The sequence below is a fragment of the Oncorhynchus keta genome, chromosome 19, assembly GCF_023373465.1.
Source record: "Oncorhynchus keta strain PuntledgeMale-10-30-2019 chromosome 19, Oket_V2, whole genome shotgun sequence".
In the NCBI taxonomy this organism is placed as follows: domain Eukaryota; kingdom Metazoa; phylum Chordata; class Actinopteri; order Salmoniformes; family Salmonidae; genus Oncorhynchus; species Oncorhynchus keta.
In genome coordinates, this window is record NC_068439.1 from 61,282,906 (window position 1) to 61,295,263 (window position 12,358).

Sequence of the window (12,358 nt, forward strand, 5' to 3'; positions counted from 1 at the left end):
TTCCCAATCCACCAACTCTGCTGGTCAAAGCTGAATGGAGAACGGAACAGGAGAGTGGCTGAAACGGCTTCATTCTCCCCCGTTACAAATGGCTGTGAATGACAATACTTTGTTCTCGAAGCAGATGAGCAGAAAGAAAACATCTATTCTATGTCAACGTGTTCCTTCCTGACTGAGATTGTCAGAATGGGGATGGGATGTGGGGACATTCACAATGCTCTATAATTGGCTAATTTCACAATGTGAAACATTTAAAACATTTCTAATGAGTCCACCATTGACAGCCAGGACTAGAATCTACACTATGTAGTAAATGGACAGAAAAGGAGAACAATCTCTCTTAAGACTCAGTCAGCTCATTGAGTTTATAGTGGTACTATCCTAATGTGCGGCTGTGTATGAAGTTCATGCACGTGTGTGTGTCTTTGTAAATTTGGTGTTTGTGTGTGTGTGTGTGTGTGTGTGTGTGTGTGTGTGCTTTGTTCATGTGTGTGTGTGTGTGTGTGTGTGTGTGTGTGTGTGTGTGTGTGTTCTACATGCCCAGCTTTGTTCATGTGTGTGTGTGGTCTCTGCTGTTGGCACCGAGAGTGACATCACTGACCTGGCTCCCCTCCCTGGCAGAGCAGGCCCTCTGTCCATCATAATGTTTAGGGGAATGTGATTACATACCACTTGCTTTGGTCTCCTGTCGGTACCTTCAGAAACCAAAACGGGCAAGTCTGCATGTGAGACGAGAGCAAAAGGGAGGAAATAAGATGGGCTGCTTCACTCCTTTACTAAACTAAAGGTAGGGGATGGGAACTATGAAGGACAGGCCGTAAGTGGACAGCAGGACAGGAGAATGATTGACACTAGTGAGGTAGCATGGCTGTTCACACCCTGAGATGAGATGATGAGATGGGGACAGACCATCACAGCTTCACCGCCATCATAGGAGAGATGGATGTGTGTGTGTGTGTGTGTGTGTGTGTGTGTGTGTGTGTGGTGTTTGAGGCTAGATCTTAGAATGCCCATTGAGAGAACCAGGTAATTGGATAGTGTGTATAATCAATAGCTGTGTAATAATCCTAAAGTAATAGCTGTGTTATTGTACAACCATCCTCGACTCTGAACGACCAACAGCGTGACAGAGGGAGAAGAAGACAGAAATCATTGGAAAAGAGGCCACGGTTCAGTCTGTAGGTCAACAGGAAGGATGAACATGACAGATTAATCTTCCCAAGGTGGACAGACAAGCTGACAGAAAGACAGACATAATCTACAGTAACCCCAGCAATCACAACTCATGTATATTAGAGTCTTCCAACTCTTCCAATACGAGTGAGTGTGATCTCTCCCCCGACACCCACAACATCACCCTTATTTACTCAACCTCTGTCCTCCCACCATTTCAAGTCATTATGTCTGAAGGACAGAGAGAGGAGGGTAAGAAAGTTGAGTTTGCTACTAAAGCAATTTCAAGACAGATTTGGCCGGCAGATGGTTGGCAGCGCCGTGTTTGTTAAACCAACTGGTCTGGTGCATTAGGATGTCGGGGAACAGCATGCCACGCCGCTCCATCAAAAATTGCCACAGATGGGGGGGGTACAGGGGAGGTGGAGGGGACAAGGCCGGGGCCCGGCAAGCTGGTCAGGAAATAACGAGAGCAGCTAGCGAACGGAGGGGGAACAGATAATTAGCCCGGCCATGGCCTCCAGTCACTCAGTCATTCCATGAGAGAAGAGAGGAAGAGGGGAAGAGAGGAGAAGAGAAGGGGAAAGGGGATCCCTGAGGGTGTGCAAGTGAGGGGCTGTCACAGCTGGAGAGCAACTCCCCATTACCAGGGAGGAGACTCACCTTCACCTCCCTCATACACACACACACACACACACACACACACACACACAGACACACACAGACACAGACACAGACACACACACACACACACACACACACACACACACACACACACACACACACACACACACACACACACACACACACACACACACACACACTGAGTGTACAAAACATTAGGAACACCTGCTCTTTCCATGACATTGACTGACCAGGTGAATCCAGGTGAACGCTATGATCCCTTATTGATGTCAGCTGTTAAATCCACTTCAACCAGTGTAGATGAAGAGGAGGAGACAGGGATGTTCTGGGGGCAAAAGCAGGGGTGCAACTCAATATTAGGAAGGTGTTCTTAATCTTTTGTACACTGTATTTACTCTCAGTCCTCTTTCCCTTTCCCCCTAACAGCCTAGGTTAGTTTATGTCTACCATATCTCATCTCTAACAGTCCTCTGTCTTTCTCCCTAACCGCCTAGGTTAGTTTATGTCTACCATATCTCCTCTCTAACAGTCCTCTGTCTTTCTCCCTAACCGCCTAGGTTAGTTTGTCTACCATATCTCCTCTCTAACAGTCCTCTGTCTTTCCCCCTAACCGCCTAGGTTAGTTTGTCTACCATATCTCCTCTCTAACAGTCCTCTGTCTTTCTCCCTAACAGCCTAGGTTAGTTTATGTCTACCATATCTTCTCTCTAACAGTCCTCTGTCTTTCTCCCTAACCGCCTAGGTTAGTTTATGTCTACCATATCTCCTCTCTAACAGTCCTCTGTCTTTCTCCCTAACCGCCTAGGTTAGTTTATGTCTACCATATCTCCTCTCTAACAGTCCTCTGTCTTTCTCCCTAACTCCCTAACCACTGCGTTCATCCACCTCTGGCCTGCTCGCCTCCCTACCACTGAGGAAGTACAGTTCCCGCTCAGCCCAGTCAAAACTGTTCGCTGCTCTGGCCCCCCAATGGTGGAACAAACTCCCTCACGACGCCAGGACAGCGGAGTCAATCACCACCTTCCGGAGACACCTGAAACCCCACCTCTTTAAGGAATACCTAGGATAGGATAAAGTAATCCTTCTCACCCCCCCCCTTAAAAGATTTAGATGCACTATTGTAAAGTGGCTGTTCCACTGGATGTCATAAGGTGAATGCACCAATTTGTAAGTCGCTCTGGATAAGAGCGTCTGCTAAATGACTTAAATGTAAATGTAAATGTATAACCGCCTAGGTTAGTTTATGTCTACCATATCTCCTCTCTAACAGTCCTCTGTCTTTCTCCCTAACAGCCTAGGTTAGTTTATGTCTACCATATCTCCTCTCTAACAGTCCTCTGTCTTTCTCCCTAACCGCCTAGGTTAGTTTATGTCTACCATATCTCCTCTCTAACAGTCCTCTGTCTTTCTCCCTAACCGCCTAGGTTAGTTTATGTCTACCATATCTCCTCTCTAACAGTCCTCTGTCTTTCTCCCTAACCGCCTAGGTTAGTTTATGTCTACCATATCTCCTCTCTAACAGTCCTCTGTCTTTCTCCCTAACCGCCTAGGTTAGTTTGTCTACCATATCTCCTCTCTAACAGTCCTCTGTCTTTCCCCCTAACCGCCTAGGTTAGTTTGTCTACCATATCTCCTCTCTAACAGTCCTCTGTCTTTCCCCCTAACCGCCTAGGTTAGTTTATGTCTACCATATCTCCTCTCTAACAGTCCTCTGTCTTTCTCCCTAACCGCCTAGGTTAGTTTATGTCTACCATATCTCCTCTCTAACAGTCCTCTGTCTTTCTCCCTAACAGCCTAGGTTAATTTGTCTACCATATCTCCTCTCTAACAGTCCTCTGTCTTTCTCCCTAACAGCCTAGGTTAGTTTATGTCTACCATATCTCCTCTCTAACAGTCCTCTGTCTTTCTCCAATCTCTTTATTCCTAGCCCTGTCATGAGGTTCAGTTGGGCCTTACATCAGTGACTGCTGTCCACAGAAAACAGTCAAAATCTACCCCACCATGACCTGATGGCTCTGTGGATGACACAGTGACACAGTGTCACTGCTGTCACAACCCCTGCCTGGCCCTGGCCATTAAAACTGCAGTGACTCCCTGCTGTCACCTTGAATCAAGGGCACAATGGTTGCCGTGGTTCCCCCCTAAATCAGATCTACGGTGAGGCCTGTCATCACCTTGACAATAGTCTGTCTGTGGAGCTGCAGCAACCTCAGTAGTTGTTCTGTTGAAAGGAATATTGTGCACAGTGCGGGCATATGCACACACACACACACACACACACACACACACACACACACACACACACACACACACACACAGCTCAGTTTACTCTCTACGCCATACCATATGAGCTACTAAACAGCATTGCTATATCCTTATGTCCACATCAATATCTGGCCATAAAAATCCATAACCTCACACAAGAGGCCGTAAAATTATAATACAAGTTAATGATAATATGAGGTTCATGATAGCATGATAGTTGCACTAGTCAACAGCATTGATGATGTGAGAGTAGAGTTATCCTAATGGTGTGATGGAGAAGTCTCTGTTTTAATGAGGTATAACAGTGGGCAGGCAGGCGAAGCTAGCTAGCTAATTACAGACAGATCTCTCACCCACACTGACAGTCGGCCTAATTGGTGGAGGTGGCCGGTCTTCTCGGCAGCGAGGAGAGGTAAGCAGTAGCAGAACACGTCGTCGACAGCCTCTGAGGTAGAAACCTGTGTATTGTTGACGCACTAATAGATGGGAACAAGCCGGCCATAGCAGAGGTTTTATCTCCAGTCCTGAGAGAGGAGCATGAAATCACTTAAATTTCTCTGAGATGAGGAGAAGGGAACTGTGTGTCAGTCAGGTGCCATGATGTGAATGGTGAATGGGGCACAGTCCTCCCTAGTGTTGGAGAAAGGAAGGGTCACCTTTTGTGTCCTCAGTGTGGAAGTGTAGCTTGGATGATGAGTTGGGATATGGTGGTGCCGTGAGGTGAGGTGAGACCAACGATGGTGGATAAATAAAGATAGTTCACTCAGGCCGTTTACCATTGAAAGAAATGGTCAGTTCTGGTCTGCTTAACATGGGTGGATCTTCCATAGACACCAATGTGATAGCAGCTGGGTCTGGTCTGAGTAGTTCATTGACTGTAAGGTAATCAGACAAAACCAGGGAGTGGGATATCTCGCTTCCTCTTCCGTCTTGTGTCCGAACTCAGTTTGCTTGACATATAAGACTACGATAGAACAACCTGATCTGGTTTTACAGTGATTATACCAGGAGGACATACAATAATTTCAATGCAAATATTTTGTCTAAAACATATGGTAAAAATAACATCTAGAATGTTTACTAATTTGGTCCCCATTGCAATGCGCCAGTTGCAATATAGATCAAAACAGATGAAAAGGAAGAATCTATAAACGGAAGTATTTTATGTGTACCTTTTCAAGTTAAGCAAAGTGTACACTGACAAGGGGGACTCTCCAGGGTTTGCAAACGGATATGGAATATTAGAGAGAATGAGAAGCAATTTGCAGCCATTTAGAAATGACTGGAGATCAAAGACATGCATATTACATCTGAAATGAAAACATCTGCTACAGTACCTCAGCATATTGCTTCAGCCCAGGCCATCTGATTCCAAACCAATACTAACCCCTCAACCCTAGCCTTGAAATGGGTCCAGCTTGATATTTCATTTCCTACACCATCATTTACTGAAATAAACTGAGATGGCAACGACTGTTGTTATTAGACTTGTTATTAGACTTGTTATTGACAGCCATCCATCTATTGGGGGAATGGGTCACTTTTGTTGATCTACTTCCTAGAGGTCCTAGCAGAGGAAGGTCAGTGGAGGGAGACCCCACTGAGTGAAGTGCCCCAGTGTCCCAAACACCTCCCTCCCTCACTCTGGATCCCCCTCTCCTCCTCCTTCCTAACCCCCTCTCTCGGGGCAGCTCGCTCACCCCCCGCCGCAGCGTGGCATGATGCAGCACCTCAGACGGCAACACTCCGACGCAATAAATATGAATAACCCTGGCCTAAACCCCCCAACGTGGAGAAGGGGGACATCCCTGTCTCCATCTCCCTCTCCCTGTAACCCAGGAGACAATGAGCAAACAACCCCGCCATATTGACCTTTCACTTTCCATTGGCCACATGCACATCCAACTATTGTCATCGCTTGTCCCCTTTAACCCTCTACCCTCCCCCTTCCGCCATTGCACTCTCCCTTTCCTTCTCTCTCTCTCACTCCCTCCATCTCTCTTTAACCCTCTACCCTCCCCCTTCCGCCATTACACTCTCCCTTTCCTTCTCTCTGTCTCACTCCCTCCATCTCTCTTTAACCCTCTACCCTCCCCCTTCCGCCATTACACTCTCCCTTTCCTTCTCTCTGTCTCACTCCCTCCATCTCTCTTTAACCCTCTACCCTCCCCCTTCCGCCATTACACTCTCCCTTTCCTTCTCTCTGTCTCACTCCCTCCATCTCTCTTTATCCCTCTACCCTCCCCCTTCCGCCATTACACTCTCCCTTTCCTTCTCTCTGTCTCACTCCCTCCATCTCTCTTTATCCCTCTACCCTCCCCCTTCCGCCATTACACTCTCCCTTTCCTTCTCTCTGTCTCACTCCCTCCATCTCTCTTTATCCCTCTACCCTCCCCCTTCTGCCATTGCACTCTCCCTTTCCTTCTCTCTGTCTCACTCCCTCCATCTCTCTTTATCCCTCTACCCTCCCCCTTCTGCCATTGCACTCTCCCTTTCCTTCTCTCTCTCTCACTCCCTCCATCTCTCTTTATCCCTCTACCCTCCCCCTTCTGCCATTGCACTCTCCCTTTCCTTCTCTCTCTCTCACTCCCTCCATCTCTCTTTATCCCTCTACCCTCCCCCTTCTGCCATTGCACTCTCCCTTTCCTTCTCTCTCTCTCACTCCCTCCATCTCTCTTTATCCCTCTACCCTCCCCCTTCTGCCATTGCACTCTCCCTTTCCTTCTCTCTGTCTCACTCCCTCCATCTCTCTTTAACCTTCTACCCTCCCCCTTCTGCCATTGCACTCTCCCTCTTCCTTCTCTCTCTCCCTCTACCCTCCCTCCATCTCTCTTTATCCCTCTACCCTCCCCCTTCCGCCATTGCACTCTCCCTTTCCTTCTCTCTGTCTCACTCCCTCCATCTCTCTTTAACCTTCTACCCTCCCCCTTCTGCCATTGCACTCTCCCTTTCCTTCTCTCTCTCTCACTCCCTCCATCTCTCTTTATCCCTCTACCCTCCCCCTTCCGCCATTGCACTCTCCCTTTCCTTCTCTCTCTCTCACTCCCTCCATCTCTCTTTAACCTTCTACCCTCCCCCTTCTGCCATTGCACTCTCCCTTTCCTTCTCTCTCTCACTCCCTCCATCTCTCTTTATCCCCATCTACCCTCCCCCCCTTCCGCCATTGCACTCTCCCTTTCCTTCTCTCTCTCTCACTCCCTCCATCTCTCTTTATCCCTCTACCCTCCCCCTTCCGCCATTGCACTTTCCCTTTCCTTCTCTCTCTCTCACTCCCTCCATCTCTCTTTAACCCTCTACCCTCCCCCTTCTGCCATTGCACTCTCCCTTTCCTTCTCTCTCTCTCCATCTCCCCCTCCATCTCTCTTTATCCCTCTACCCTCCCCCTTCTGCCATTGCACTCTCCCTTTCCTTCTCTCTGTCTCACTCCCTCCATCTCTCTTTATCCCTCTACCCTCCCCCTTCTGCCATTGCACTCTCCCTTTCCTTCTCTCTCTCTCACTCCCTCCATCTCTCTTTAACCCTCTACCCTCCCCCTTCCGCCATTGCACTCTCCCTTTCCTTCTCTCTCTCTCACTCCCTCCATCTCTCTATCCCTCCCCGACTCCCCCCATTACGAACCCAGCTGTCAGTCAGAGCAAGCTTTATTAACCCCTTGCCTGACCTCCATTTCATTATGCCGGGGGTCAACAGCTGATTAAAACGCAGCCGAGGTGCCTTTCTACAGATGACCTACAACCCCAACCAAACCCCGCTTCATTAGGACTGCCTGGACCAATCACAGAGCTCGAGTGGTAGAACTGGGGTGGGCGGGAGGGTTGGGCCCTCCTCTGTTTCCATGGCAACAGGGCCGTGCTGCTAGGTTTGTGGTGCGGAGCAGATGTCTCAGCAGGGGGGGACAGCAGACAATGGAAGAAGACGAGAGGACGGGAGGAGGACAAAGAGGCAGCATGGCCAGCAGAGGGAGTGTGTGAGTGTGCTGGTATTGTCTGTGAGTCTGAGTGTGTGTAGCACACTTTGGCAGAGTAGTGATTGTGTAAGCAGAGGCTGCCACTTTGTGAACATAAACACAGCCAACAATAGCAAATGCTAGAGCAAAATAAACAGGTTTTCAGGTAAGTGCTGTGGCATTGTCTCAGACCCGTGACCAGGGGGGACATTAGTGGCAAATGGCCTCCTTTCAGCCGAGACAAAACACAGCGAGACGAGCTCCGCTCACAGATGATATGATTGTCACGGTAGACGAGATGTGAACCGGAGAATAAATTAGACCCCCCTCCAAAACCAACCGACGCAAATGTCAAAATTCACAGAGGGAGACCACATACACACACCCAGTAAATGTGTGTTTCATAACACCAGCAAACAGCATGGAAACTAACAATACAATATAAACTGTAGCAGCTCATCATGTGCTACTAAAGGGGAGAAATGAAATGATGATTTTCCCTTTATACGTCTGAAACACCTTCAAATGATCTACTCCAGATAGATAGATAGTAGAGGTAGACAGTGTGGGTGTGTGGCAGGCTGCGTAGAGAGTGCCGTTATATTAGTTATAACCTAATGCACATAACGTCCCAACACAGACGCTTGCAAATATAAATGAAATCATCCACAATGTGCAGGCCAAAATGAGTTGTAGTAATAACGGCTGTGTTGTAAAGGAGATACTGACAGTAGCCAATATAAGGCCTCTCCTGCAGTGGCTGCTAGGCTGTGGTCCCTGACTGCAAGGGTAAATGGGGCTCATTTTGATGAGAGACTGGGTCTTGGAGGGAGGGGTAGAGGAACGGGGGATGGGATGGGAGGAGGGGTAGATGAACAGGGGATGGGATGGAAGGAGGGGTAGAGGAACGGGGGATGGGATGGAAGGAGGGGTAGAGGCACGGGGGATGGGATGGATGGAGGGGTAGAGGAACGGGTGATGGGATGGAAGGAGGGGTAGAGGCACGGGGGATGGGATGGAAGGAGGGGTAGAGGAACGGGGGATGGGATGGAAGGAGGGGTAGAGGAACGGGTGATGGGATGGAGGGAGGGGTAGAGGAACGGGGGATGGGATGGATGGAGGGGTAGAGGAACGGGGGATGGGATGGAAGGAGGGGTAGAGGAACGGGGGATGGGATGGAAGGAGGGGTAGAGGAACGGGGGATGGGATGGAAGGAGGGGTAGAGGAACGGGGGATGGGATGGAAGGAGGGGTAGATGAACAGGGGATGGGATGGAAGGAGGGGTAGAGGAACGGGGGATGGGATGGAAGGAGGGGTAGAGGAACGGGGGATGGGATGGAAGGAGGGGTAGATGAACAGGGGATGGGATGGAAGGAGGGGTAGAGGAACGGGGGATGGGATGGAAGGAGGGGTAGAGGAACGGGGGATGGGATGGAAGGAGGGGTAGAGGAACGGGGGATGGGATGGAAGGAGGGGTAGAGGAACGGGGGATGGGATGGAAGGAGGGGTAGATGAACGGGGGATGGGATGGAAGGAGGGGTAGAGGAACGGGGGATGGGATGGAAGGAGGGGTAGAGGAACAGGGGATGGGATGGAAGGAGGGGTAGAGGAACGGGGGATGGGATGGAAGGAGGGGTAGAGGAACGGGGGATGGGATGGAAGGAGGGGTAGAGGCACGGGGGATGGGATGGAAGGAGGGGTAGAGAAACAGGGGATGGGATGGAGGGAGGGGTAGAGGAACAGGGGATGGGATGGAAGGAGGGGTAGAGGAACGGGGGATGGGATGGATGGAGGGGTAGAGGAACGGGGGATGGGATGGAAGGAGGGGTAGAGGAACGGGGGATGGGATGGATGGAGGGGTAGAGGAACGGGGGATGGGATGGAAGGAGGGGTAGAGGAACGGGGGATGGGATGGAAGGAGGGGTAGAGGAACGGGGGATGGGATGGAAGGAGGGGTAGAGGAACGGGGGATGGGATGGATGGAGGGGTAGAGGAACGGGGGATGGGATGGATGGAGGGGTAGAGGAACGGGTGATGGGATGGAAGGAGGGGTAGAGGCACGGGGGATGGGATGGAAGGAGGGGTAGAGGAACGGGGGATGGGATGGAAGGAGGGGTAGAGGAACGGGTGATGGGATGGAGGGAGGGGTAGAGGCACGGGGGATGGGATGGAGGGAGGGGTAGAGGAACGGGGGATGGGATGGAGGGAGGGGTAGAGGAACGGGGGATGGGATGGAGGGAGGGGTAAAGGAACGGGGGATGGGATGGAGGGAGGGGTAGAGGAACGGGGGATGGGATGGATGGAGGGGTAGAGGAACGGGGGATGGGATGGAGGGAGGGGTAGAGGAACGGGTGATGGGATGGAAGGAGGGGTAGAGGAACGGGGGATGGGATGGAGGGAGGGGTAGAGGCACGGGGGATGGGATGGAGGGAGGGGTAGATGAACGGGGGATGGGATGGAGGGAGGAGTAGAGGAACGGGGGATGGGATGGAGGGAGGGGTAAAGGAACGGGGGATGGGATGGAGGGAGGGGTAGAGGAACAGGGGATGGGATGGATGGAGGGGTAGAGGAACGGGGGATGGGATGGAGGGAGGGGTAGAGGAACGGGTGATGGGATGGAAGGAGGGGTAGAGGCACGGGGGATGGGATGGAAGGAGGGGTAGAGAAACAGGGGATGGGATGGAGGGAGGGGTAGAGGAACAGGGGATGGGATGGAGGGAGGGGTAGAGGAACGGGGGATGGATGGAATGAGGGGTAGAGGAATGGGGGATGGGATGGAGGGAGGGAGGGGTAGAGGAACGGGGGATGGATGGAATGAGGGGTAGAGGAACGGGGGGGATGGGATGGAGGGAGGGGTAGAGGAACGGGGGATGGGATGGAGGGAGGGGTAGAGGAACAGGGGATGGGATGGAGGGAGGGGTAGAGGAACAGGGGATGGGATGGAGGGGTAGAGGAACGGGGGATGGGATGGATGGAGGGGTAGAGGAACGGGGGATGGGATGGAGGGAGGGGTAGAGGAACAGGGGATGGGATGGAAGGAGGGGTAGAGGAACAGGGATGGGATGGAGGGACCTGGTGTACCCTTGTCAGCTGTGTTATTACCCGGCCATTAGGAGAGGAGAGGCTGCAGTATCTCAGCCTCTCTCCCAGTAGCTTCAACACCCGTGTTATTATTCAGCCATTAGGAGAGGAGAGGCTGCAGTATCTCAGCCTCTCTCCCAGTAGCTTCATCAGCTGGAGGCAGCACTCCGTGAAGGAACAAATCCAACCAAAATGCTGCCCCTCCTCCTACTCTCCTCCTCCTTTCCTCCACCTCCTCCGTCTCCGTGGGAGTGCACTCTATCTCCCCGTCTGGCTTCAACACCCCAACCCTGGCCCATGAAGCTGCATGGAGTGGTGTGTTAGCCCGATGAATAGCCCACTGCAGGTCAGGTACAGTGGAAGAAAAGTGGGGAATGGAGTGAAGGTGGTAAGCAAACAGAGAAAATGTGTATGTTGGCAGCAACGGAATATCTTCTTGTTTCCATTGAAGGAAAAGTTAACTATTTAATGTAACTAACCTGATATGAAATGTATTGAATAGCTCCAAGGTTGATATTTCAGGACTGTACATGAAATGGTTCTCAACTCAACTGTGTATGTATGCTCTGTTCTGCCGATGAAGAGGTGGAGCATTGCTCATCCAGACGGATCTGACGCACCTTTCCCTCGTCTTGTCTCCTCGCTGCACAAAGACAGTATGGCAGAACTTCATCTGAATACAGCAGCTCAACAATAGAACAACGAAGGTGTCCAGACACCCAAGGTCATCTCATCGACACTCTCCAATGAGAGATTCAACTGTCAATAGATACAGGGACACGTCTTTATCCATTACTTGTCTAACATCCTGTGGTTGACATACCTCAGCTTCCATAGGAGAGAAGGGCCGGCTAAATGGAGAGCGAGGCAAGGGCAGAAATCAGGTCACAGAAAGTGGTTACAGAAGGAATCAAGACAAGAGAGAAGAGAGAGAAGAGAGAAGAGAGAAGAGAGAGAGAGAGAGAGAGAGAGAGAGAGAGAGAGAGAGAGAGAGAGAGAGAGAGCGAGAGAGAGAGAAGAGAGAGAGAGAGAAGAGAGAGAGAAGAGAGCAGTACGGTTGTAGCCACTGGAGGGAGAGAGAGAGAAGGAGAGAGAAGAAGGAGAGACCAGCCTAGCTCCACTGTAAGCTCATGTTTTCTTTCTTCCTCTGTCTGTCTCTCCCTTGTTCTAGAAGCCATGCATGCAGCAGTGTTGGGGAGGGTGGGGTCTAGTGCGGTAAAGCTGCTCCACATAGCGTTGCACCACAGA

The 12,358-nt window shown here is 50.8% G+C and overlaps 1 protein-coding gene across 1 annotated transcript in view; it reads right to left on the bottom strand.

Annotated features, from left to right (window-relative positions):
* Window positions 1–12,358, bottom strand: part of msraa (methionine sulfoxide reductase Aa) — a 119,453-nt gene that overhangs the window by 17,567 nt on the left and 89,528 nt on the right. The window lies entirely within an intron of this gene.